The sequence below is a fragment of the Channa argus genome, unplaced genomic scaffold (genome assembly GCF_033026475.1).
Source record: "Channa argus isolate prfri unplaced genomic scaffold, Channa argus male v1.0 Contig078, whole genome shotgun sequence".
Lineage (NCBI taxonomy): Eukaryota > Metazoa > Chordata > Actinopteri > Anabantiformes > Channidae > Channa > Channa argus.
In genome coordinates, this window is record NW_027125297.1 from 35,274 (window position 1) to 59,527 (window position 24,254).

Below are 24,254 nucleotides of genomic sequence, written 5' to 3' on the forward strand. Positions count from 1 at the left end.
CGTAAGAATGTTGCGGCAGCATCATCTCAGCAGCACATTGGTATCTGGTAGAGAAGGATTATGCAATAGTGTCGCCATGTCTTTTGCTTTGTGCAACAAAAGACAATCACGAGTTGCTAAAGTTGTCAAATACAAACATGTCTAAATCATGACCAACATGCAGAGGGAAGAAATGTTAGGAGTGGGATTTGAACCCACACCTCCATTGGAGACCAGAAGTCCGTTTTGGGGAAAGAGCCCTTGCTTAAGTCTTGCGCCTTAGACCGCTCGGCCCTCCTGACAGCCATTGGTGGGAATTGACTCTTTAGGACAGTGGAACTAACTCATTAGTTTATTATTCTCTAATTCAATCAACATACTCAAGGTGTTCTTGAGAAAAGTCTCCATTTCTTGCAATATTCACCTTTGTCTCAGCTTCAAAGGACGTCAGTCGGGACTTTGCACAACTTATGACAGTGACATGAAGTGAGTGAAGCTCTTGTAAGTGAGTTTAGTGGGTCTCAGTTGGAGTGTTGGTTAGATGATTAATTTAGTTTGGCAAAACTTTTGTACAAGCAGCCAAGTCTGGCTGCAGTTGCAGCTGGGTTTTCTGAATTGCTTCTCTTTCGAAAACCTCAGCATCCATCGTGGGGCTTGCAGCCTTTTGTTACGTATATACGCACAGTTTGAGAAACCTCATTGGAAACCTGATTTCCAGGTGTGTTTGCGCAAAGTTCCACTTTGTTTCAGCAATCACTTTTAGATCAACTGCAACTATTTAGCAGTTTGTTTTCTGCATCTTCCTCCAGACAGTAAGTCTTAGGCTTGGAATATATTGCTTTGAACTAACCGTTTGGGTGCACATCATGGCCACCTCACTTGACGTGAGTTAATGTGGAGCGTCAGTTGTGCGTGAAGTGAGTAAAGCTCTTGTAAGTGAGTTTAGTGGGTCTCAGTTGGAGTGTTGGTTAGATGATTAATTTTGTTTGGCAAAACGTTTGTACAAGCAGCCAAGTCTGGCTGCAGTTGCAGCTGGGTTTTCTGAATTGCTTCTCTTTCGAAAACCTCAGCATCCATCGTGGGGCTTGCAGCCTTTTGTTACGTATATACGGACAGTTTGAGAAACCTCATTGGAAACCTGATTTCCAGGTGTGTTTGCGCAAAGTCCCACTTTGTTTCAGCAATCACTTTTAGATCAACTGCAACTATTTAGCAGTTTGTTTTCAGCATCTTCTTCGGACAGTAAGTCTTACGCTTGGAATATATTGCTTTGAACTAACCGTTTGCATGCACATCATGGCCACCTCACTTGACGTGAGTTGATGTGGAGCGTCAGTTGTCAGAAATTACTGCCAGGAGTGCCCGAGGTGCATTCTCGTAAGAATGTTGCGGCAGCATCATCTCAGCAGCACATTGGTATCTGGTAGAGAAGGATTATGCAATAGTGTCGCCATGTCTTTTGCTTCGTGCATCAAAAGACAATCACGAGTTGCTAAAGTTGTGAAATACAAACATGTCTAAATCATGACCAACATGCAGAGGGAAGAAATGTCAGGAGTGGGATTTGAACCCACGCCTCCATTGGAGACCAGAAGTCCCTTTGGGGAAAGAGCCCTTGCTTAAGTCTGGCGCCTTAGACCGCTCGGCCATCCTGACAGCCATTGGTGGGAATTGACTCTTTAGGACAGTGGAACTAACTCATTAGTTTATTATTCTCTAATTCAATCAACATACTCAAGGTGTTCTTGAGAAAAGTCTCCATTTCTTGCAATATTCACCTTTGTCTCAGCTTGAAAGGACGTCAGTCGGGACTTTGCACAACTTATGACAGTGACATGAAGTGAGTGAAGCTCTTGTAAGTGAGTTTAGTGGGTCTCAGTTGGATTGTTGGTTAGATGATTAATTTTGTTTGGCAAAACGATTGTACAAGCAGCCAAGTCTGGCTGCAGTTGCAGCTGGGTTTTCTGAATAGCTTCTCTTTCGAAAACCTCAGCATCCATCATGGGGCTTGCAGCCTTTTGTTACGTATATACGCACAGTTTGAGAAACCTCATTGGAAACCTGATTTCCAGGTGTGTTTGCGCAAAGTCCCACTTTGTTTCAGCAATCACTTTTAGATCAACTGCAACTGTTTAGCCGTTTGTTTTCAGCATCTTCCTCCAGACAGTAAGTCTTAGGCTTGGAATATATTGCTTTGAACTAACCGTTTGGGTGCACATCATGGCCACCTCATTTGACGTGAGTTAAAGTGGAGCATCAGTTGTGCGTGAAGTGAGTAAAGCTCTTGTAAGTGAGTTTAGTGGGTCTCAGTTGGATTGTTGGTTAGATGATTAATTTTGTTTGGCAAAACGATTGTACAAGCAGCCAAGTCTGGCTGCAGTTGCAGCTGGGTTTTCTGAATTGCTTCTCTTTCGAAAACCTCAGCATCCATCATGGGGCTTGCAGCCTTTTCTTACTTATATACGCACAGTTTGAGAAACCGGATTGGAAACATGGTTACGTTTATAAACGACAACAAATTGGCGTTCTCCGACTGGTATCTAGTCGGGTAAGGTCAGTTTCCATACCTTAGTTTGTGAAATCAGCTCCCTTGAGAAAGCCGATTTTAATTTGGCTACTTTACTGTGTGTAATTGCCGGAAGTGACTTTCATTTTCAGCTGGACAAGAGATCAAGTTTTTCTGCCGTTTTAGTGTGGGTCTCCTGAAACTGAACTCCTGAAAAGACCTTTTGATATTCAATAAAGCAACATATTTCCAGGCGTGTTTGAGCAAAGTCCCACTCTGTTTCAGCAATCACTTTTAGATCAGTTGCAACTATTTAGCCATTTGTTTTCAGCATCTTCCTCCAGACAGTAAGTCTTAGGCTTGGAATATATTGCTTTGAACTAACCGTTTGGGTGCACATCATGGCCACCTCACTTGACGTGAGTTAATGTGGAGCGTCGGTTGTGCGTGAAGTGAGTAAAGCTCTTGTAAGTGAGTTTAGTGGGTCTCAGTTGGAGTGTTGGTTAGATGATTAATTTTGTTTGGCAAAACGTTTGTACAAGCAGCCAAGTCTGGCTGCAGTTGCAGCTGGGTTTTCTGAATTGCTTCTCTTTCGAAAACCTCAGCATCCATCATGGGGCTTGCAGCCTTTTGTTACTTATATACGCACAGTTTGAGAAACCTGATTGGAAACATGGTTACGTTTATAAACGACAACGAAATTGGCGTTCTCCGACTGGTATCTAGTCGGGTAAAGTCAGTTTCCATACCTCAGTTTGTGAAATCAGCTCCCCTGAGAAAGCCGACTGTAATTTGGCTACTTTACTATGTGTAATTGCCGGAAGTGACTTTCATTTTCAGCTGGACAAGAGATCAAGTTTTTCTGCAGTTATAGTGTGGGTCTGCAGAAACTGAACTCCTGAAAAGACCTTTTGATCCACAATAAAGCAACATATTTCCAGGCGTGTTTGAGCAAAGTCCCACTCTGTTTCAGCAATCACTTTTAGATCAGCTGCAACTAATTAGCCGTTTGTTTTCAGCATCTTCCTCGGACAGTAAGTATTACGCTTGGAATATATTCCTTTGAACTAACCGTTTGCATGCACATCATGGCCACCTGACTTGACGTGAGTTGATGTGGAGCGTCAGTTGTCAGAAATTACTCCCAGGAGTGCCCGAGGTGCATTCTCGTAAGAATGTTGCGGCAGCATCATCTCAGCAGCACATTCGTATCTGGTAGAGAAGGATTATGCAATAGTGTCGCCATGTCTTTTGCTTTGTGCAACAAAAGACAATCACGAGTTGCTAAAGTTGTCAAATACAAACATGTCTAAATCATGACCAACATGCAGAGGGAAGAAATGTCAGGAGTGGGATTTGAACCCACGCCTCCATTGAAGACCAGAAGTCCCTTTGGGGAAAGAGCCCTTGTTTAAGTCTGGCGCCTTAGACCGCTCGGCCATCCTGACAGCCATTTGTGGGAATTGACTCTTTAGGACAGTGGAACTAACTCATTAGTTTATTATTCTCTAATTCAATCAACATACTCAAGGTGTTCTTGAGAAAAGTCTCCATTTCTTGCAATATTCACCTTTGTCTCAGCTTGAAATGACGTCAGTCGGGACTTTGCACAACTTATGACAGTGACATGAAGTGAGTGAAGCTCTTGTAAGTGAGTTTAGTGGGTCTCAGTTGGAGTGTTGGTTAGATGATTAATTTTGTTTGGCAAAACGTTTGTACAAGCAGCCAAGTCTGGCTGCAGTTGCAGCTGGGTTTTCCTAATTGCTTCTCTTTCGAAAACCTCAGCATCCATCGTGGGGCTTGCAGCCTTTTGTTCCGTATATACGCACAGTTTGAGAAACCTCATTGGAAACCTGATTTCCAGGTGTGTTTGCGCAAAGTCCCACTTTGTTTCAGCAATAACTTTTAGATCAACTGCAACTATTTAGCAGTTTGTTTTCTGCATCTTCCTCCAGACAGTAAGTCTTAGGGTTGGAATATATTGCTTTGAACTAACCGTTTGGGTGCACATCATGGCCACCTCACTTGACGTGAGTTAATGTGGAGCGTCAGTTGTGCGTGAAGTGAGTAAAGCTCTTGTAAGTGAGTTTAGTGGGTCTCAGTTGGAGTGTTGGTTAGATGATTAATTTAGTTTGGCAAACGTTTGTACAAGCAGCCAAGTCTGGCTGCAGTTGCAGCTGGGTTTTCTGAATTGCTTCTCTTTCGAAAACCTCAGCCTCCATCATGGGGCTTGCAGCCTTTTGTTACGTATATACGGACAGTTTGAGAAACCTCATTGGAAACCTGATTTCCAGTTGTGTTTGCACAAAGTCCCACTTTGTTTCAGCAATCACTTTTAGATCAACTGCAACTATTTAGCCGTTTGTTTTCAGCATCTTCTTCGGACAGTAAGTCTTACGCTTGGAAAATATTGCTTTGAACTAACCGTTTGCATGCACATCATGGCCACCTCACTTGACGTGAGTTGATGTGGAGCGTCAGTTGTCAGAAATTACTGCCAGGAGTGCCCGAGGTGCATTCTCGTAAGAATGTTGCGGCAGCATCATCTCAGCAGCACATTGGTATCTGGTAGAGAAGGATTATGCAATAGTGTCGCCATGTCTTTTGCTTTGTGCAACAAAAGACAATCACGAGTTGCTAAAGTTGTCAAATACAAACATGTCTAAATCATGACCAACATGCAGAGGGAAGAAATGTTAGGAGTGGGATTTGAACCCACACCTCCATTGGAGACCAGAAGTCCGTTTTGGGGAAAGAGCCCTTGCTTAAGTCTTGCGCCTTAGACCGCTCGGCCCTCCTGACAGCCATTGGTGGGAATTGACTCTTTAGGACAGTGGAACTAACTCATTAGTTTATTATTCTCTAATTCAATCAACATACTCAAGGTGTTCTTGAGAAAAGTCTCCATTTCTTGCAATATTCACCTTTGTCTCAGCTTGAAAGGACGTCAGTCGGGACTTTGCACAACTTATGACAGTGACATGAAGTGAGTGAAGCTCTTGTAAGTGAGTTTAGTGGGTCTCAGTTGGAGTGTTGGTTAGATGATTAATTTAGTTTGGCAAAACTTTTGTACAAGCAGCCAAGTCTGGCTGCAGTTGCAGCTGGGTTTTCTGAATTGCTTCTCTTTCGAAAACCTCAGCATCCATCGTGGGGCTTGCAGCCTTTTGTTACGTATATACGCACAGTTTGAGAAACCTCATTGGAAACCTGATTTCCAGGTGTGTTTGCGCAAAGTTCCACTTTGTTTCAGCAATCACTTTTAGATCAACTGCAACTATTTAGCAGTTTGTTTTCTGCATCTTCCTCCAGACAGTAAGTCTTAGGCTTGGAATATATTGCTTTGAACTAACCGTTTGGGTGCACATCATGGCCACCTCACTTGACGTGAGTTAATGTGGAGCGTCAGTTGTGCGTGAAGTGAGTAAAGCTCTTGTAAGTGAGTTTAGTGGGTCTCAGTTGGAGTGTTGGTTAGATGATTAATTTAGTTTGGCAAAACGTTTGTACAAGCAGCCAAGTCTGGCTGCAGTTGCAGCTGGGTTTTCTGAATTGCTTCTCTTTCGAAAACCTCAGCATCCATCGTGGGGCTTGCAGCCTTTTGTTACGTATATACGGACAGTTTGAGAAACCTCATTGGAAACCTGATTTCCAGGTGTGTTTGCGCAAAGTCCCACTTTGTTTCAGCAATCACTTTTAGATCAGCTGCAACTATTTAGCCGTTTGTTTTTAGCATCTTCTTCGGACAGTAAGTCTTACGCTTGGAATATATTGCTTTGAACTAACCGTTTGCATGCACATCATGGCCACCTCACTTGACGTGAGTTGATGTTGAGCGTCAGTTGTCAGAAATTACTGTCAGTAGTGCCCGAGGTGCATTCTCGTAAGAATGTTGCGGCAGCATCATCTCAGCAGCACATTCGTATCTGGTAGAGAAGGATTATGCAATAGTGTCGCCATGTCTTTTGCTTTGTGCAACAAAAGACAATCACGAGTTGCTAAAGTTGTCAAATGCAAACATGTCTAAATCATGACCAACATGCAGAGGGAAGAAATGTCAGGAGTGGGATTTGAACCCACGCCTCCTTTGGAGAACAGAAGTCCCTTTGGGGAAAGAGCCCTTGCTTAAGTCTGGCGCCTTAGAGCGCTCGGCCATCCTGACAGCCATTGGTGGGAATTGACTCTTTAGGACAGTGGAACTAACTCATAAGTTTATTATTCTCTAATTCAATCAACATGCTCAAGGTGTTCTTGAGAAAAGTCTCCATTTCTTGCAATATTCACCTTTGTCTCAGCTTGAAAGGACGTCAGTCGGGACTTTGCACAACTTATGACAGTCACATGAAGTGAGTGAAGCTCTTGTAAGTGAGTTTAGTGGGTCTCAGTTGGATTGTTGGTTAGATGATTAATTTTGTTTGGCAAAACGATTGTACAAGCAGCCAAGTCTGGCTGCAGTTGCAGCTGGGTTTTCTGAATTGCTTCTCTTTCGAAAACATCAGAATCCATCATGGGGCTTGCAGCCTTTTCTTACTTATATACGCACAGTTTGAGAAACCTGATTGGAAACATGGTTACGTTTATAAACGACAACAAATTGGCGTTCTCCGACTGGTATCTAGTCGGGTAAGGTCAGTTTCCATACCTTAGTTTGTGAAATCAGCTCCCCTGAGAAAGCCGATTTTAATTTGGCTACTTTACTGTGTGTAATTGCCGGAAGTGACTTTCATTTTCAGCTGGACAAGAGATCAAGTTTTTCTGCCGTTTTAGTGTGGGTCTCCTGAAACTGAACTCCTGAAAAGACCTTTTGATCCTCAATAAAGCAACATATTTCCAGGCGTGTTTTAGCAAAGTCCCACTCTGTTTCAGCAATCACTTTTAGATCAACTGCAACTATTTAGCCGTTTGTTTTCAGCATCTTCCTCGGACAGTAAGTATTACGCTTGGAATATATTGCTTTGAACTAACCGTTTGCATGCACATCATGGCCACCTCACTTGACGTGAGTTGATGTGGAGCGTCAGTTGTCAGAAATTACTGCCAGGAGTGCCCGAGGTGCGTTCTCGTAAGAATGTTGCGGCAGCATCATCTCAGCAGCACATTGGTATCTGGTAGAGAAGGATTATGCAATAGTGTCGCCATGTCTTTTGCTTTGTGCAACAAAAGACAATCACGAGTTGCTAAAGTTGTAAAATACAAACATGTCTTAATCATGATCAACATGCAAAGGGAAGAAATGTCAGGAGTGGGATTTGAACCCACGCCTCCATTGGAGACCAGAAGTCCTTTTGGGGAAAGAGCCCTTTCTTAAGTCTGGCACCTTAGACCGCTCGGCCATCCTGACAGCCATTGGTGGGAATTGACTCTTTAGGACAGTGGAACTAACTCATTAGTTTATTATTCTCTAATTCAATCAACATACTCAAGGTGTTCTTGAGAAAAGTGTCCATTTCTTGCAATATTCACCTTTGTCTCAGCTTCAAAGGACGTCAGTCGGGACTTTGCACAACTTATGACAGTGACATGAAGTGAGTGAAGCTCTTGTAAGTGAGCTTAGTGGGTCTCAGTTGGAGTGTTGGTTAGATGATTAATTTTGTTTGGCAAAACGTTTGTACAAGCAGCCAAGTCTGGCTGCAGTTGCAGCTGGGTTTTCTGAATTGCTTCTCTTTCGAAAACCTCAGCATCCATCGTGGGGCTTGCAGCCTTTTGTTACGTATATACGGACAGTTTGAGAAACCTCATTGGAAACCTGATTTCCAGGTGTGTTTGCGCAATATCCCACTTTGTTTCAGCAATCACTTTTAGATCAACTGCAACTATTTAGCAGTTTGTTTTCAGCATCTTCTTCGGACAGTAAGTCTTACGCTTGGAATATATTGCTTTGAACTAACCGTTTGCATGCACATCATGGCCACCTCACTTGACGTGAGTTGATGTGGAGCGTCAGTTGTCAGAAATTACTGCCAGGAGTGCCCGAGGTGCATTCTCGTAAGAATGTTGCGGCAGCATCATCTCAGCAGCACATTGGTATCTGGTAGAGAAGGATTATGCAATAGTGTCGCCATGTCTTTTGCTTCGTGCATCAAAAGACAATCACGAGTTGCTAAAGTTGTGAAATACAAACATGTCTAAATCATGACCAACATGCAGAGGGAAGAAATGTCAGGAGTGGGATTTGAACCCACGCCTCCATTGGAGACCAGAAGTCCCTTTGGGGAAAGAGCCCTTGCTTAAGTCTGGCGCCTTAGACCGCTCGGCCATCCTGACAGCCATTGGTGGGAATTGACTCTTTAGGACAGTGGAACTAACTCATTAGTTTATTATTCTCTAATTCAATCAACATACTCAAGGTGTTCTTGAGAAAAGTCTCCATTTCTTGCAATATTCACCTTTGTCTCAGCTTGAAAGGACGTCAGTCGGGACTTTGCACAACTTATGACAGTGACATGAAGTGAGTGAAGCTCTTGTAAGTGAGTTTAGTGGGTCTCAGTTGGATTGTTGGTTAGATGAATAATTTTGTTTGGCAAAACGATTGTACAAGCAGCCAAGTCTGGCTGCAGTTGCAGCTGGGTTTTCTGAATAGCTTCTCTTTCGAAAACCTCAGCATCCATCATGGGGCTTGCAGCCTTTTGTTACGTATATACGCACAGTTTGAGAAACCTCATTGTAAACCTGATTTCCAGGTGTGTTTGCGCAAAGTCCCACTTTGTTTCAGCAATCACTTTTAGATCAACTGCAACTGTTTAGCCGTTTGTTTTCAGCATCTTCCTCCAGACAGTAAGTCTTAGGCTTGGAATATATTGCTTTGAACTAACCGTTTGCATGCACATCATGGCCACCTCACTTGACGTGAGTTGATGTGGAGCGTCAGTTGTCAGAAATTACTGCCAGGAGTGCCCGAGGTGCATTCTCGTAAGAATGTTGCGGCAGCATCATCTCAGCAGCACATTGGTATCTGGTAGAGAAGGATTATGCAATAGTGTCGCCATGTCTTTTGCTTCGTGCATCAAAAGACAATCACGAGTTGCTAAAGTTGTGAAATACAAACATGTCTAAATCATGACCAACATGCAGAGGGAAGAAATGTCAGGAGTGGGATTTGAACCCACGCCTCCATTGGAGACCAGAAGTCCCTTTGGGGAAAGAGCCCTTGCTTAAGTCTGGCGCCTTAGACCGCTCGGCCATCCTGACAGCCATTGGTGGGAATTGACTCTTTAGGACAGTGGAACTAACTCATTAGTTTATTATTCTCTAATTCAATCAACATACTCAAGGTGTTCTTGAGAAAAGTCTCCATTTCTTGCAATATTCACCTTTGTCTCAGCTTGAAAGGACGTCAGTCGGGACTTTGCACAACTTATGACAGTGACATGAAGTGAGTGAAGCTCTTGTAAGTGAGTTTAGTGGGTCTCAGTTGGATTGTTGGTTAGATGATTAATTTTGTTTGGCAAAACGATTGTACAAGCAGCCAAGTCTGGCTGCAGTTGCAGCTGGGTTTTCTGAATAGCTTCTCTTTCGAAAACCTCAGCATCCATCATGGGGCTTGCAGCCTTTTGTTACGTATATACGCACAGTTTGAGAAACCTCATTGTAAACCTGATTTCCAGGTGTGTTTGCGCAAAGTCCCACTTTGTTTCAGCAATCACTTTTAGATCAACTGCAACTGTTTAGCCGTTTGTTTTCAGCATCTTCCTCCAGACAGTAAGTCTTAGGCTTGGAATATATTGCTTTGAACTAACCGTTTGGGTGCACATCATGGCCACCTCATTTGACGTGAGTTAAAGTGGAGCATCAGTTGTGCGTGAAGTGAGTAAAGCTCTTGTAAGTGAGTTTAGTGGGTCTCAGTTGGATTGTTGGTTAGATGATTAATTTTGTTTGGCAAAATGATTGTACAAGCAGCCAAGTCTGGCTGCAGTTGCAGCTGGGTTTTCTGAATTGCTTCTCTTTCGAAAACCTCAGCATCCATCATGGGGCTTGCAGCCTTTTCTTACTTATATACGCACAGTTTGAGAAACCGGATTGGAAACATGGTTACGTTTATAAACGACAACGAAATTGGCGTTCTCCGACTGGTATCTAGTCGGGTAAAGTCAGTTTCCATACCTCAGTTTGTGAAATCAGCTCCCCTGAGAATGCCGACTGTAATTTGGCTACTTTACAGTGTGTAATTGCCAGAAGTGACTTTCATTTTCAGCTGGACAAGAGATCAAGTTTTTCTGCCGTTTTAGTGTGGGTCTCCTGAAACTGAACTCCTGAAAAGACCTTTTGATCCTCAATAAAGCAACATATTTCCAGGCGTGTTTTAGCAAAGTCCCACTCTGTTTCAGCAATCACTTTTAGATCAACTGCAACTATTTAGCCGTTTGTTTTCAGCATCTTCCTCGGACAGTAAGTATTACGCTTGGAATATATTGCTTTGAACTAACCGTTTGCATGCACATCATGGCCACCTCACTTGACGTGAGTTGATGTGGAGCGTCAGTTGTCAGAAATTACTGCCAGGAGTGCCCGAGGTGCGTTCTCGTAAGAATGTTGCGGCAGCATCATCTCAGCAGCACATTGGTATCTGGTAGAGAAGGATTATGCAATAGTGTCGCCATGTCTTTTGCTTTGTGCAACAAAAGACAATCACGAGTTGCTAAAGTTGTAAAATACAAACATGTCTTAATCATGATCAACATGCAAAGGGAAGAAATGTCAGGAGTGGGATTTGAACCCACGCCTCCATTGGAGACCAGAAGTCCTTTTGGGGAAAGAGCCCTTTCTTAAGTCTGGCACCTTAGACCGCTCGGCCATCCTGACAGCCATTGGTGGGAATTGACTCTTTAGGACAGTGGAACTAACTCATTAGTTTATTATTCTCTAATTCAATCAACATACTCAAGGTGTTCTTGAGAAAAGTGTCCATTTCTTGCAATATTCACCTTTGTCTCAGCTTGAAAGGACGTCAGTCGGGACTTTGCACAACTTATGACAGTGACATGAAGTGAGTGAAGCTCTTGTAAGTGAGCTTAGTGGGTCTCAGTTGGAGTGTTGGTTAGATGATTAATTTTGTTTGGCAAAACGTTTGTACAAGCAGCCAAGTCTGGCTGCAGTTGCAGCTGGGTTTTCTGAATTGCTTCTCTTTCGAAAACCTCAGCATCCATCGTGGGGCTTGCAGCCTTTTGTTACGTATATACGGACAGTTTGAGAAACCTCATTGGAAACCTGATTTCCAGGTGTGTTTGCGCAAAGTCCCACTTTGTTTCAGCAATCACTTTTAGATCAACTGCAACTATTTAGCAGTTTGTTTTCAGCATCTTCTTCGGACAGTAAGTCTTACGCTTGGAATATATTGCTTTGAACTAACCGTTTGCATGCACATCATGGCCACCTCACTTGACGTGAGTTGATGTGGAGCGTCAGTTGTCAGAAATTACTGCCAGGAGTGCCCGAGGTGCATTCTCGTAAGAATGTTGCGGCAGCATCATCTCAGCAGCACATTGGTATCTGGTAGAGAAGGATTATGCAATAGTGTCGCCATGTCTTTTGCTTCGTGCATCAAAAGACAATCACGAGTTGCTAAAGTTGTGAAATACAAACATGTCTAAATCATGACCAACATGCAGAGGGAAGAAATGTCAGGAGTGGGATTTGAACCCACGCCTCCATTGGAGACCAGAAGTCCCTTTGGGGAAAGAGCCCTTGCTTAAGTCTGGCGCCTTAGACCGCTCGGCCATCCTGACAGCCATTGGTGGGAATTGACTCTTTAGGACAGTGGAACTAACTCATTAGTTTATTATTCTCTAATTCAATCAACATACTCAAGGTGTTCTTGAGAAAAGTCTCCATTTCTTGCAATATTCACCTTTGTCTCAGCTTGAAAGGACGTCAGTCGGGACTTTGCACAACTTATGACAGTGACATGAAGTGAGTGAAGCTCTTGTAAGTGAGTTTAGTGGGTCTCAGTTGGATTGTTGGTTAGATGATTAATTTTGTTTGGCAAAACGATTGTACAAGCAGCCAAGTCTGGCTGCAGTTGCAGCTGGGTTTTCTGAATAGCTTCTCTTTCGAAAACCTCAGCATCCATCATGGGGCTTGCAGCCTTTTGTTACGTATATACGCACAGTTTGAGAAACCTCATTGTAAACCTGATTTCCAGGTGTGTTTGCGCAAAGTCCCACTTTGTTTCAGCAATCACTTTTAGATCAACTGCAACTGTTTAGCCGTTTGTTTTCAGCATCTTCCTCCAGACAGTAAGTCTTAGGCTTGGAATATATTGCTTTGAACTAACCGTTTCCATGCACATCATGGCCACCTCACTTGACGTGAGTTGATGTGGAGCGTCAGTTGTCAGAAATTACTGCCAGGAGTGCCCGAGGTGCATTCTCGTAAGAATGTTGCGGCAGCATCATCTCAGCAGCACATTGGTATCTGGTAGAGAAGGATTATGCAATAGTGTCGCCATGTCTTTTGCTTCGTGCATCAAAAGACAATCACGAGTTGCTAAAGTTGTGAAATACAAACATGTCTAAATCATGACCAACATGCAGAGGGAAGAAATGTCAGGAGTGGGATTTGAACCCACGCCTCCATTGGAGACCAGAAGTCCCTTTGGGGAAAGAGCCCTTGCTTAAGTCTGGCGCCTTAGACCGCTCGGCCATCCTGACAGCCATTGGTGGGAATTGACTCTTTAGGACAGTGGAACTAACTCATTAGTTTATTATTCTCTAATTCAATCAACATACTCAAGGTGTTCTTGAGAAAAGTCTCCATTTCTTGCAATATTCACCTTTGTCTCAGCTTGAAAGGACGTCAGTCGGGACTTTGCACAACTTATGACAGTGACATGAAGTGAGTGAAGCTCTTGTAAGTGAGTTTAGTGGGTCTCAGTTGGATTGTTGGTTAGATGATTAATTTTGTTTGGCAAAACGATTGTACAAGCAGCCAAGTCTGGCTGCAGTTGCAGCTGGGTTTTCTGAATAGCTTCTCTTTCGAAAACCTCAGCATCCATCATGGGGCTTGCAGCCTTTTGTTACGTATATACGCACAGTTTGAGAAACCTCATTGTAAACCTGATTTCCAGGTGTGTTTGCGCAAAGTCCCACTTTGTTTCAGCAATCACTTTTAGATCAACTGCAACTGTTTAGCCGTTTGTTTTCAGCATCTTCCTCCAGACAGTAAGTCTTAGGCTTGGAATATATTGCTTTGAACTAACCGTTTGGGTGCACATCATGGCCACCTCATTTGACGTGAGTTAAAGTGGAGCATCAGTTGTGCGTGAAGTGAGTAAAGCTCTTGTAAGTGAGTTTAGTGGGTCTCAGTTGGATTGTTGGTTAGATGATTAATTTTGTTTGGCAAAATGATTGTACAAGCAGCCAAGTCTGGCTGCAGTTGCAGCTGGGTTTTCTGAATTGCTTCTCTTTCGAAAACCTCAGCATCCATCATGGGGCTTGCAGCCTTTTCTTACTTATATACGCACAGTTTGAGAAACCGGATTGGAAACATGGTTACGTTTATAAACGACAACGAAATTGGCGTTCTCCGACTGGTATCTAGTCGGGTAAAGTCAGTTTCCATACCTCAGTTTGTGAAATCAGCTCCCCTGAGAATGCCGACTGTAATTTGGCTACTTTACAGTGTGTAATTGCCAGAAGTGACTTTCATTTTCAGCTGGACAAGAGATCAAGTTTTTCTGCCGTTTTAGTGTGGGTCTCCTGAAACTGAACTCCTGAAAAGACCTTTTGATCCTCAATAAAGCAACATATTTCCAGGCGTGTTTTAGCAAAGTCCCACTCTGTTTCAGCAATCACTTTTAGATCAATTGCAACTATTTAGCCGTTTGTTTTCAGCATCTTCCTCGGACAGTAAGTATTACGCTTGGAATATATTGCTTTGAACTAACCGTTTGCATGCACATCATGGCCACCTCACTTGACGTGAGTTGATGTGGAGCGTCAGTTGTCAGAAATTACTGCCAGGAGTGCCCGAGGTGCGTTCTCGTAAGAATGTTGCGGCAGCATCATCTCAGCAGCACATTGGTATCTGGTAGAGAAGGATTATGCAATAGTGTCGCCATGTCTTTTGCTTCGTGCAACAAAAGACAATCACGAGTTGCTAAAGTTGTCAAATGTAAACATGTCTAAATCATGACCAACATGCAGAGGGAAGAAATGTCAGGAGTGGGATTTGAACCCACGCCTCCATTGAAGACCAGAAGTCCCATTGGGGAAAGAGCCCTTGTTTAAGTCTGGCGCCTTAGACCGCTCGGCCATCCTGACAGCCATTTGTGGGAATTGACTCTTTAGGACAGTGGAACTAACTCATTAGTTTATTATTCTCTAATTCAATCAACATACTCAAGGTGTTCTTGAGAAAAGTCTCCATTTCTTGCAATATTCACCTTTGTCTCAGCTTGAAATGACGTCAGTCGGGACTTTGCACAACTTATGACAGTGACATGAAGTGAGTGAAGCTCTTGTAAGTGAGTTTAGTGGGTCTCAGTTGGAGTGTTGGTTAGATGATTAATTTTGTTTGGCAAAACGTTTGTACAAGCAGCCAAGTCTGGCTGCAGTTGCAGCTGGGTTTTCCTAATTGCTTCTCTTTCGAAAACCTCAGCATCCATCGTGGGGCTTGCAGCCTTTTGTTCCGTATATACGCACAGTTTGAGAAACCTCATTGGAAACCTGATTTCCAGGTGTGTTTGCGCAAAGTCCCACTTTGTTTCAGCAATAACTTTTAGATCAACTGCAACTATTTAGCAGTTTGTTTTCTGCATCTTCCTCCAGACAGTAAGTCTTAGGGTTGGAATATATTGCTTTGAACTAACCGTTTGGGTGCACATCATGGCCACCTCACTTGACGTGAGTTAATGTGGAGCGTCAGTTGTGCGTGAAGTGAGTAAAGCTCTTGTAAGTGAGTTTAGTGGGTCTCAGTTGGAGTGTTGGTTAGATGATTAATTTAGTTTGGCAAAACGTTTGTACAAGCAGCCAAGTCTGGCTGCAGTTGCAGCTGGGTTTTCTGAATTGCTTCTCTTTCGAAAACCTCAGCCTCCATCATGGGGCTTGCAGCCTTTTGTTACGTATATACGGACAGTTTGAGAAACCTCATTGGAAACCTGATTTCCAGTTGTGTTTGCACAAAGTCCCACTTTGTTTCAGCAATCACTTTTAGATCAACTGCAACTATTTAGCCGTTTGTTTTCAGCATCTTCTTCGGACAGTAAGTCTTACGCTTGGAATATATTGCTTTGAACTAACCGTTTGCATGCACATCATGGCCACCTCACTTGACGTGAGTTGATGTGGAGCGTCAGTTGTCAGAAATTACTGCCAGGAGTGCCCGAGGTGCATTCTCGTAAGAATGTTGCGGCAGCATCATCTCAGCAGCACATTGGTATCTGGTAGAGAAGGATTATGCAATAGTGTCGCCATGTCTTTTGCTTTGTGCAACAAAAGACAATCACGAGTTGCTAAAGTTGTCAAATACAAACATGTCTAAATCATGACCAACATGCAGAGGGAAGAAATGTTAGGAGTGGGATTTGAACCCACACCTCCATTGGAGACCAGAAGTCCGTTTTGGGGAAAGAGCCCTTGCTTAAGTCTTGCGCCTTAGACCGCTCGGCCCTCCTGACAGCCATTGGTGGGAATTGACTCTTTAGGACAGTGGAACTAACTCATTAGTTTATTATTCTCTAATTCAATCAACATACTCAAGGTGTTCTTGAATAAAGTCTCCATTTCTTGCAATATTCACCTTTGTCTCAGCTTGAAAGGACGTCAGTCGGGACTTTGCACAACTTATGACAGTGACATGAAGTGAGTGAAGCTCTTGTAAGTGAGTTTAGTGGGTCTCAGTTGGAGTGTTGGTTAGATGATTAATTTAGTTTGGCAAAACTTTTGTACAAGCAGCCAAGTCTGGCTGCAGTTGCAGCTGGGTTTTCTGAATTGCTTCTCTTTCGAAAACCTCAGCATCCATCGTGGGGCTTGCAGCCTTTTGTTACGTATATACGCACAGTTTGAGAAACCTCATTGGAAACCTGATTTCCAGGTGTGTTTGCGCAAAGTTCCACTTTGTTTCAGCAATCACTTTTAGATCAACTGCAACTATTTAGCAGTTTGTTTTCTGCATCTTCCTCCAGACAGTAAGTCTTAGGCTTGGAATATATTGCTTTGAACTAACCGTTTGGGTGCACATCATGGCCACCTCACTTGACGTGAGTTAATGTGGAGCGTCAGTTGTGCGTGAAGTGAGTAAAGCTCTTGTAAGTGAGTTTAGTGGGTCTCAGTTGGAGTGTTGGTTAGATGATTAATTTTGTTTGGCAAAACGTTGGTACAAGCAGCCAAGTCTGGCTGCAGTTGCAGCTGGGTTTTCTGAATTGCTTCTCTTTCGAAAACATCAGAATCCATCATGGGGCTTGCAGCCTTTTCTTACTTATATACGCACAGTTTGAGAAACCTGATTGGAAACATGGTTACGTTTATAAACGACAACAAATTGGCGTTCTCCGACTGGTATCTAGTCGGGTAAGGTCAGTTTCCATACCTTAGTTTGTGAAATCAGCTCCCCTGAGAAAGCCGATTTTAATTTGGCTACTTTACTGTGTGTAATTGCCGGAAGTGACTTTCACTTTCAGCTGGACAAGAGATCAAGTTTTTCTGCCGTTTTAGTGTGGGTCTCCTGAAACTGAACTCCTGAAAAGACCTTTTGATCCTCAATAAAGCAACATATTTCCAGGCGTGTTTTAGCAAAGTCCCACTCTGTTTCAGCAATCACTTTTAGATCAACTGCAACTATTTAGCCGTTTGTTTTCAGCATCTTCCTCGGACAGTAAGTATTACGCTTGGAATATATTGCTTTGAACTAACCGTTTGCATGCACATCATGGCCACCTCACTTGACGTGAGTTGATGTGGAGCGTCAGTTGTCAGAAATTACTGCCAGGAGTGCCCGAGGTGCGTTCTCGTAAGAATGTTGCGGCAGCATCATCTCAGCAGCACATTGGTATCTGGTAGAGAAGGATTATGCAATAGTGTCGCCATGTCTTTTGCTTTGTGCAACAAAAGACAATCACGAGTTGCTAAAGTTGTAAAATACAAACATGTCTTAATCATGATCAACATGCAAAGGGAAGAAATGTCAGGAGTGGGATTTGAACCCACGCCTCCATTGGAGACCAGAAGTCCTTTTGGGGAAAGAGCCCTTTCTTAAGTCTGGCACCTTAGACCGCTCGGCCATCCTGACAGCCATTGGTGGGAATTGACTCTTTAGGACAGTGGAACTAACTCATTAGTTTATTATTCTCTAATTCAATCAACATACTCAAGGTGTTCTTGAGAAAAGTCTCCATTTCTTGCAATATTCACCTTTGTCTCAGCTTCAAAGGACGTCAGTCGGGACTTTGCACAACTTATGACAGTGACATGAAGTGAGTGAAGCTCTTGTAAGTGAGCTTAGTGGGTCTCAGTTGGAGTGTTGGTTAGATGATTAATTTTGTTTGGCAAAACGTTTGTACAAGCAGCCAAGTCTGGCTGCAGTTGCAGCTGGGTTTTCTGAATTGCTTCTCTTTCGAAATCCTCAGCATCCATCGTGGGGCTTGCAGCCTTTTGTTACGTATATACGGACAGTTTGAGAAACCTCATTGGAAACCTGATTTCCAGGTGTGTTTGCGCAAAGTCCCACTTTGTTTCAGCAATCACTTTTAGATCAACTGCAACTATTTAGCAGTTTGTTTTCAGCATCTTCTTCGGACAGTAAGTCTTACGCTTGGAATATATTGCTTTGAACTAACCGTTTGCATGCACATCATGGCCACCTCACTTGACGTGAGTTGATGTGGAGCGTCAGTTGTCAGAAATTACTGCCAGGAGTGCCCGAGGTGCATTCTCGTAAGAATGTTGCGGCAGCATCATCTCAGCAGCACATTGGTATCTGGTAGAGAAGGATTATGCAATAGTGTCGCCATGTCTTTTGCTTCGTGCATCAAAAGACAATCACGAGTTGCTAAAGTTGTGAAATACAAACATGTCTAAATCATGACCAACATGCAGAGGGAAGAAATGTCAGGAGTGGGATTTGAACCCACGCCTCCATTGGAGACCAGAAGTCCCTTTGGGGAAAGAGCCCTTGCTTAAGTCTGGCGCCTTAGACCGCTCGGCCATATCCTGACAGCCATTGGTGGGAATTGACTCTTTAGGACAGTGGAACTAACTCATTAGTTTATTATTCTCTAATTCAATCAACATACTCAAGGTGTTCTTGAGAAAAGTCTCCTTTTCTTGCAATATTCACCTTTGTCTCAGCTTGAAAGGACGTCAGTCGGGACTTTGCACAACTTATGACAGTGACATGAAGTGAGTGAAGCTCTTGTAAGTGAGTTTAGTGGGTCTCAGTTGGATTGTTGGTTAGATGATTAATTTTGTTTGGCAAAACGATTGTACAAGCAGCCAAGTCTGGCTGCAGTTGCAGCTGGGTTTTCTGAATTGCTTCTCTTTCAAAAACCTCAGCATCCATCGTGGGGCTTGCAGCCTTTTGTTACGTATATACGCACAGTTTGAGAAACCTCATTGGAAACCTGATTTCCAGGTGTGTTTGCGCAAAGTCCCACTTTGTTTCAGCAATCACTTTTAGATCAACTGCAACTGTTTAGCCGTTTGTTTTCAGCATCTTCCTCCAGACAGTAAGTCTTAGGCTTGGAATATATTGCTTTGAACTAACCGTTTGGGTGCACATCATGGCCACCTCATTTGACGTGAGTTAAAGTGGAGCATCAGTTGTGCGTGAAGTGAGTAAAGCTCTTGTAAGTGAGTTTAGTGGGTCTCAGTTGGATTGTTGGTTAGATGATTAATTTTGTTTGGCAAAACGATTGTACAAGCAGCCAAGTCTGGCTGCAGTTGCAGCTGGGTTTTCTGAATTGCTTCTCTTTCGAAAACCTCAGCATCCATCATGGGGCTTGCAGCCTTTTCTTACTTATATACGCACAGTTTGAGAAACCGGATTGGAAACATGGTTACGTTTATAAACGACAACGAAATTGGCGTTCTCCGACTGGTATCTAGTCGGGTAAAGTCAGTTTCCATACCTCAGTTTGTGAAATCAGCTCCCCTGAGAATGCCGACTGTAATTTGGCTACTTTACTGTGTGTAATTGCCAGAAGTGACTTTCATTTTCAGCTGGACAAGAGATCAAGTTTTTCTGCCGTTTTAGTGTGGGTCTCCTGAAACTGAACTTCTGAAAAGACCTTTTGATCCTCAATAAAGCAACATATTTCCAGGCGTGTTTTAGCAAAGTCCCACTCTGTTTCAGCAATCACTTTTAGATCAACTGCAACTATTTAGCCGTTTGTTTTCAGCATCTTCCTCGGACAGTAAGTATTACGCTTGGAATATATTGCTTTGAACTAACCGTTTGCATGCACATCATGGCCACCTCACTTGACGTGAGTTGATGTGGAGCGTCAGTTGTCAGAAATTACTGCCAGGAGTGCCCGAGGTGCGTTCTCGTAAGAATGTTGCGGCAGCATCATCTCAGCAGCACATTGGTATCTGGTAGAGAAGGATTATGCAATAGTGTCGCCATGTCTTTTGCTTCGTGCAACAAAAGACAATCACGAGTTGCTAAAGTTGTCAAATGTAAACATGTCTAAATCATGACCAACATGCAGAGGGAAGAAATGTCAGGAGTGGGATTTGAACCCACGCCTCCATTGCATACCAGAAGTCCCTTTGGGGAAAGAGCCCTTGTTTAAGTCTGGCGCCTTAGACCGCTCGGCCATCCTGACAGCCATTTGTGGGAATTGACTCTTTAGGACAGTGGAACTAACTCATTAGTTTATTATTCTCTAATTCAATCAACATACTCAAGGTGTTCTTGAGAAAAGTCTCCATTTCTTGCAATATTCACCTTTGTCTCAGCTTGAAATGACGTCAGTCGGGACTTTGCACAACTTATGACAGTGACATGAAGTGAGTGAAGCTCTTGTAAGTGAGTTTAGTGGGTCTCAGTTGGAGTGTTGGTTAGATGATTAATTTTGTTTGGCAAAACGTTTGTACAAGCAGCCAAGTCTGGCTGCAGTTGCAGCTGGGTTTTCCTAATTGCTTCTCTTTCGAAAACCTCAGCATCCATCGTGGGGCTTGCAGCCTTTTGTTCCGTATATACGCACAGTTTGAGAAACCTCATTGGAAACCTGATTTCCAGGTGTGTTTGCGCAAAGTCCCACTTTGTTTCAGCAATAACTTTTAGATCAACTGCAACTATTTAGCAGTTTGTTTTCTGCATCTTCCTCCAGACAGTAAGTCTTAGGGTTGGAATATATTGCTTTGAACTAACCGTTTGGGTGCACATCATGGCCACCTCACTTGACGTGAGTTAATGTGGAGCGTCAGTTGTGCGTGAAGTGAGTAAAGCTCTTGTAAGTGAGTTTAGTGGGTCTCAGTTGGAGTGTTGGTTAGATGATTAATTTAGTTTGGCAAAACGTTTGTACAAGCAGCCAAGTCTGGCTGCAGATGCAGCTTGGTTTTCTGAATTGCTTCTCTTTCGAAAACCTCAGCCTCCATCATGGGGCTTGCAGCCTTTTGTTACGTATATACGGACAGTTTGAGAAACCTCATTGGAAACCTGATTTCCAGTTGTGTTTGCACAAAGTCCCACTTTGTTTCAGCAATCACTTTTAGATCAACTGCAACTATTTAGCCGTTTGTTTTCAGCATCTTCTTCGGACAGTAAGTCTTACGCTTGGAATATATTGCTTTGAACTAACCGTTTGCATGCACATCATGGCCACCTCACTTGACGTGAGTTGATGTGGAGCGTCAGTTGTCAGAAATTACTGCCAGGAGTGCCCGAGGTGCATTCTCGTAAGAATGTTGCGGCAGCATCATCTCAGCAGCACATTGGTATCTGGTAGAGAAGGATTATGCAATAGTGTCGCCATGTCTTTTGCTTTGTGCAACAAAAGACAATCACGAGTTGCTAAAGTTGTCAAATACAAACATGTCTAAATCATGACCAACATGCAGAGGGAAGAAATGTTAGGAGTGGGATTTGAACCCACACCTCCATTGGAGACCAGAAGTCCGTTTTGGGGAAAGAGCCCTTGCTTAAGTCTTGCGCCTTAGACCGCTCGGCCCTCCTGACAGCCATTGGTGGGAATTGACTCTTTAGGACAGTGGAACTAACTCATTAGTTTATTATTCTCTAATTCAATCAACATACTCAAGGTGTTCTTGAGAAAAGTCTCCATTTCTTGCAATATTCACCTTTGTCTCAGCTTCAAAGGACGTCAGTCGGGACTTTGCACAACTTATGACAGTGACATGAAGTGAGTGAAGCTCTTGTAAGTGAGTTTAGTGGGTCTCAGTTGGAGTGTTGGTTAGATGATTAATTTAGTTTGGCAAAACTTTTGTACAAGCAGCCAAGTCTGGCTGCAGTTGCAGCTGGGTTTTCTGAATTGCTTCTCTTTCGAAAACCTCAGCATCCATCGTGGGGCTTGCAGCCTTTTGTTACGTATATACGCACAGTTTGAGAAACCTCATTGGAAACCTGATTTCCAGGTGTGTTTGCGCAAAGTTCCACTTTGTTTCAGCAATCACTTTTAGATCAACTGCAACTATTTAGCAGTTTGTTTTCTGCATCTTCCTCCAGACAGTAAGTCTTAGGCTTGGAATATATTGCTTTGAACTAACCGTTTGGGTGCACATCATGGCCACCTCACTTGACGTGAGTTAATGTGGAGCGTCAGTTGTGCGTGAAGTGAGTAAAGCTCTTGTAAGTGAGTTTAGTGGGTCTCAGTAGGAGTGTTGGTTAGATGATTAATTTTGTTTGGCAAAACGTTTGTACAAGCAGCCAAGTCTGGCTGCAGTTGCAGCTGGGTTTTCTGAATTGCTTCTCTTTCGAAAACCTCAGCATCCATCGTGGGGCTTGCAGCCTTTTGTTACGTATATACGGACAGTTTGAGAAACCTCATTGGAAACCTGATTTCCAGGTGTGTTTGCGCAAAGTCCCACTTTGTTTCAGCAATCACTTTTAGATCAACTGCAACTATTTAGCAGTTTGTTTTCAGCATCTTCTTCGGACAGTAAGTCTTACGCTTGGAATATATTGCTTTGAACTAACCGTTTGCATGCACATCATGGCCACCTCACTTGACGTGAGTTGATGTGGAGCGTCAGTTGTCAGAAATTACTGCCAGGAGTGCCCGAGGTGCATTCTCGTAAGAATGTTGCGGCAGCATCATCTCAGCAGCACATTGGTATCTGGTAGAGAAGGATTATGCAATAGTGTCGCCATGTCTTTTGCTTCGTGCATCAAAAGACAATCACGAGTTGCTAAAGTTGTGAAATACAAACATGTCTAAATCATGACCAACATGCAGAGGGAAGAAATGTCAGGAGTGGGATTTGAACCCACGCCTCCATTGGAGACCAGAAGTCCCTTTGGGGAAAGAGCCCTTGCTTAAGTCTGGCGCCTTAGACCGCTCGGCCATCCTGACAGCCATTGGTGGGAATTGACTCTTTAGGACAGTGGAACTAACTCATTAGTTTATTATTCTCTAATTCAATCAACATACTCAAGGTGTTCTTGAGAAAAGTCTCCATTTCTTGCAATATTCACCTTTGTCTCAGCTTGAAAGGACGTCAGTCGGGACTTTGCACAACTTATGACAGTGACATGAAGTGAGTGAAGCTCTTGTAAGTGAGTTTAGTGGGTCTCAGTTGGATTGTTGGTTAGATGATTAATTTTGTTTGGCAAAACGATTGTACAAGCAGCCAAGTCTGGCTGCAGTTGCAGCTGGGTTTTCTGAATAGCTTCTCTTTCGAAAACCTCAGCATCCATCATGGGGCTTGCAGCCTTTTGTTACGTATATACGCACAGTTTGAGAAACCTCATTGGAAACCTGATTTCCAGGTGTGTTTGCGCAAAGTCCCACTTTGTTTCAGCAATCACTTTTAGATCAACTGCAACTGTTTAGCCGTTTGTTTTCAGCATCTTCCTCCAGACAGTAAGTCTTAGGCTTGGAATATATTGCTTTGAACTAACCGTTTGGGTGCACATCATGGCCACCTCATTTGACGTGAGTTAAAGTGGAGCATCAGTTGTGCGTGAAGTGAGTAAAGCTCTTGTAAGTGAGTTTAGTGGGTCTCAGTTGGATTGTTGGTTAGATGATTAATTTTGTTTGGCAAAACGATTGTACAAGCAGCCAAGTCTGGCTGCAGTTGCAGCTGGGTTTTCTGAATTGCTTCTCTTTCGAAAACCTCAGCATCCATCATGGGGCTTGCAGCCTTTTCTTACTTATATACGCACAGTTTGAGAAACCGGATTGGAAACATGGTTACGTTTATAAACGACAACGAAATTGGCGTTCTCCGACTGGTATCTAGTCGGGTAAAGTCAGTTTCCATACCTCAGTTTGTGAAATCAGCTCCCCTGAGAATGCCGACTGTAATTTGGCTACTTTACTGTGTGTAATTGCCAGAAGTGACTTTCATTTTCAGCTGGACAAGAGATCAAGTTTTTCTGCCGTTTTAGTGTGGGTCTCCTGAAACTGAACTCCTGAAAAGACCTTTTGATCCTCAATAAAGCAACATATTTCCAGGCGTGTTTTAGCAAAGTCCCACTCTGTTTCAGCAATCACTTTTAGATCAATTGCAACTATTTAGCCGTTTGTTTTCAGCATCTTCCTCGGACAGTAAGTATTACGCTTGGAATATATTGCTTTGAACTAACCGTTTGCATGCACATCATGGCCACCTCACTTGACGTGAGTTGATGTGGAGCGTCAGTTGTCAGAAATTACTGC

At 43.2% G+C, this 24,254-nt stretch overlaps 14 non-coding genes across 14 annotated transcripts; all 14 read right to left on the reverse strand.

Moving 5' to 3' along the window:
- Positions 1 to 1,528: 1,528 nt before the first annotated feature.
- Positions 1,529 to 1,635, reverse strand: trnal-uaa (transfer RNA leucine (anticodon UAA)). The gene is made up of 2 exons: positions 1,598 to 1,635; positions 1,529 to 1,573 (listed from the first exon to the last, which is right to left on the reverse strand). It is a non-coding gene; the product is annotated as a tRNA-Leu (tRNA).
- Positions 1,636 to 3,826: 2,191 nt separating this feature from the next.
- On the reverse strand, positions 3,827 to 3,933 carry trnal-uaa (transfer RNA leucine (anticodon UAA)). The gene is made up of 2 exons: positions 3,896 to 3,933; positions 3,827 to 3,871 (listed from the first exon to the last, which is right to left on the reverse strand). It is a non-coding gene; the product is annotated as a tRNA-Leu (tRNA).
- Positions 3,934 to 6,534: 2,601 nt separating this feature from the next.
- trnal-uaa (transfer RNA leucine (anticodon UAA)) lies at positions 6,535 to 6,641 on the reverse strand. The gene is made up of 2 exons: positions 6,604 to 6,641; positions 6,535 to 6,579 (listed from the first exon to the last, which is right to left on the reverse strand). It is a non-coding gene; the product is annotated as a tRNA-Leu (tRNA).
- A 1,072-nt stretch (positions 6,642 to 7,713) lies between these two features.
- trnal-uaa (transfer RNA leucine (anticodon UAA)) lies at positions 7,714 to 7,820 on the reverse strand. The gene is made up of 2 exons: positions 7,783 to 7,820; positions 7,714 to 7,758 (listed from the first exon to the last, which is right to left on the reverse strand). It is a non-coding gene; the product is annotated as a tRNA-Leu (tRNA).
- Positions 7,821 to 8,636: 816 nt separating this feature from the next.
- trnal-uaa (transfer RNA leucine (anticodon UAA)) lies at positions 8,637 to 8,743 on the reverse strand. Its single transcript has 2 exons — positions 8,706 to 8,743; positions 8,637 to 8,681 (listed from the first exon to the last, which is right to left on the reverse strand). It is a non-coding gene; the product is annotated as a tRNA-Leu (tRNA).
- Positions 8,744 to 9,560: 817 nt separating this feature from the next.
- Positions 9,561 to 9,667, reverse strand: trnal-uaa (transfer RNA leucine (anticodon UAA)). Its single transcript has 2 exons — positions 9,630 to 9,667; positions 9,561 to 9,605 (listed from the first exon to the last, which is right to left on the reverse strand). It is a non-coding gene; the product is annotated as a tRNA-Leu (tRNA).
- Positions 9,668 to 11,171: 1,504 nt separating this feature from the next.
- Positions 11,172 to 11,278, reverse strand: trnal-uaa (transfer RNA leucine (anticodon UAA)). Its single transcript has 2 exons — positions 11,241 to 11,278; positions 11,172 to 11,216 (listed from the first exon to the last, which is right to left on the reverse strand). It is a non-coding gene; the product is annotated as a tRNA-Leu (tRNA).
- An 816-nt stretch (positions 11,279 to 12,094) lies between these two features.
- On the reverse strand, positions 12,095 to 12,201 carry trnal-uaa (transfer RNA leucine (anticodon UAA)). Its single transcript has 2 exons — positions 12,164 to 12,201; positions 12,095 to 12,139 (listed from the first exon to the last, which is right to left on the reverse strand). It is a non-coding gene; the product is annotated as a tRNA-Leu (tRNA).
- Positions 12,202 to 13,018: 817 nt separating this feature from the next.
- trnal-uaa (transfer RNA leucine (anticodon UAA)) lies at positions 13,019 to 13,125 on the reverse strand. Its single transcript has 2 exons — positions 13,088 to 13,125; positions 13,019 to 13,063 (listed from the first exon to the last, which is right to left on the reverse strand). It is a non-coding gene; the product is annotated as a tRNA-Leu (tRNA).
- A 1,504-nt stretch (positions 13,126 to 14,629) lies between these two features.
- trnal-uaa (transfer RNA leucine (anticodon UAA)) lies at positions 14,630 to 14,736 on the reverse strand. Its single transcript has 2 exons — positions 14,699 to 14,736; positions 14,630 to 14,674 (listed from the first exon to the last, which is right to left on the reverse strand). It is a non-coding gene; the product is annotated as a tRNA-Leu (tRNA).
- A 2,858-nt stretch (positions 14,737 to 17,594) lies between these two features.
- On the reverse strand, positions 17,595 to 17,701 carry trnal-uaa (transfer RNA leucine (anticodon UAA)). The gene is made up of 2 exons: positions 17,664 to 17,701; positions 17,595 to 17,639 (listed from the first exon to the last, which is right to left on the reverse strand). It is a non-coding gene; the product is annotated as a tRNA-Leu (tRNA).
- An 816-nt stretch (positions 17,702 to 18,517) lies between these two features.
- Positions 18,518 to 18,626, reverse strand: trnal-uaa (transfer RNA leucine (anticodon UAA)). The gene is made up of 2 exons: positions 18,587 to 18,626; positions 18,518 to 18,562 (listed from the first exon to the last, which is right to left on the reverse strand). It is a non-coding gene; the product is annotated as a tRNA-Leu (tRNA).
- Positions 18,627 to 20,130: 1,504 nt separating this feature from the next.
- Positions 20,131 to 20,237, reverse strand: trnal-uaa (transfer RNA leucine (anticodon UAA)). The gene is made up of 2 exons: positions 20,200 to 20,237; positions 20,131 to 20,175 (listed from the first exon to the last, which is right to left on the reverse strand). It is a non-coding gene; the product is annotated as a tRNA-Leu (tRNA).
- Positions 20,238 to 22,839: 2,602 nt separating this feature from the next.
- trnal-uaa (transfer RNA leucine (anticodon UAA)) lies at positions 22,840 to 22,946 on the reverse strand. The gene is made up of 2 exons: positions 22,909 to 22,946; positions 22,840 to 22,884 (listed from the first exon to the last, which is right to left on the reverse strand). It is a non-coding gene; the product is annotated as a tRNA-Leu (tRNA).
- Positions 22,947 to 24,254: the final 1,308 nt, after the last annotated feature.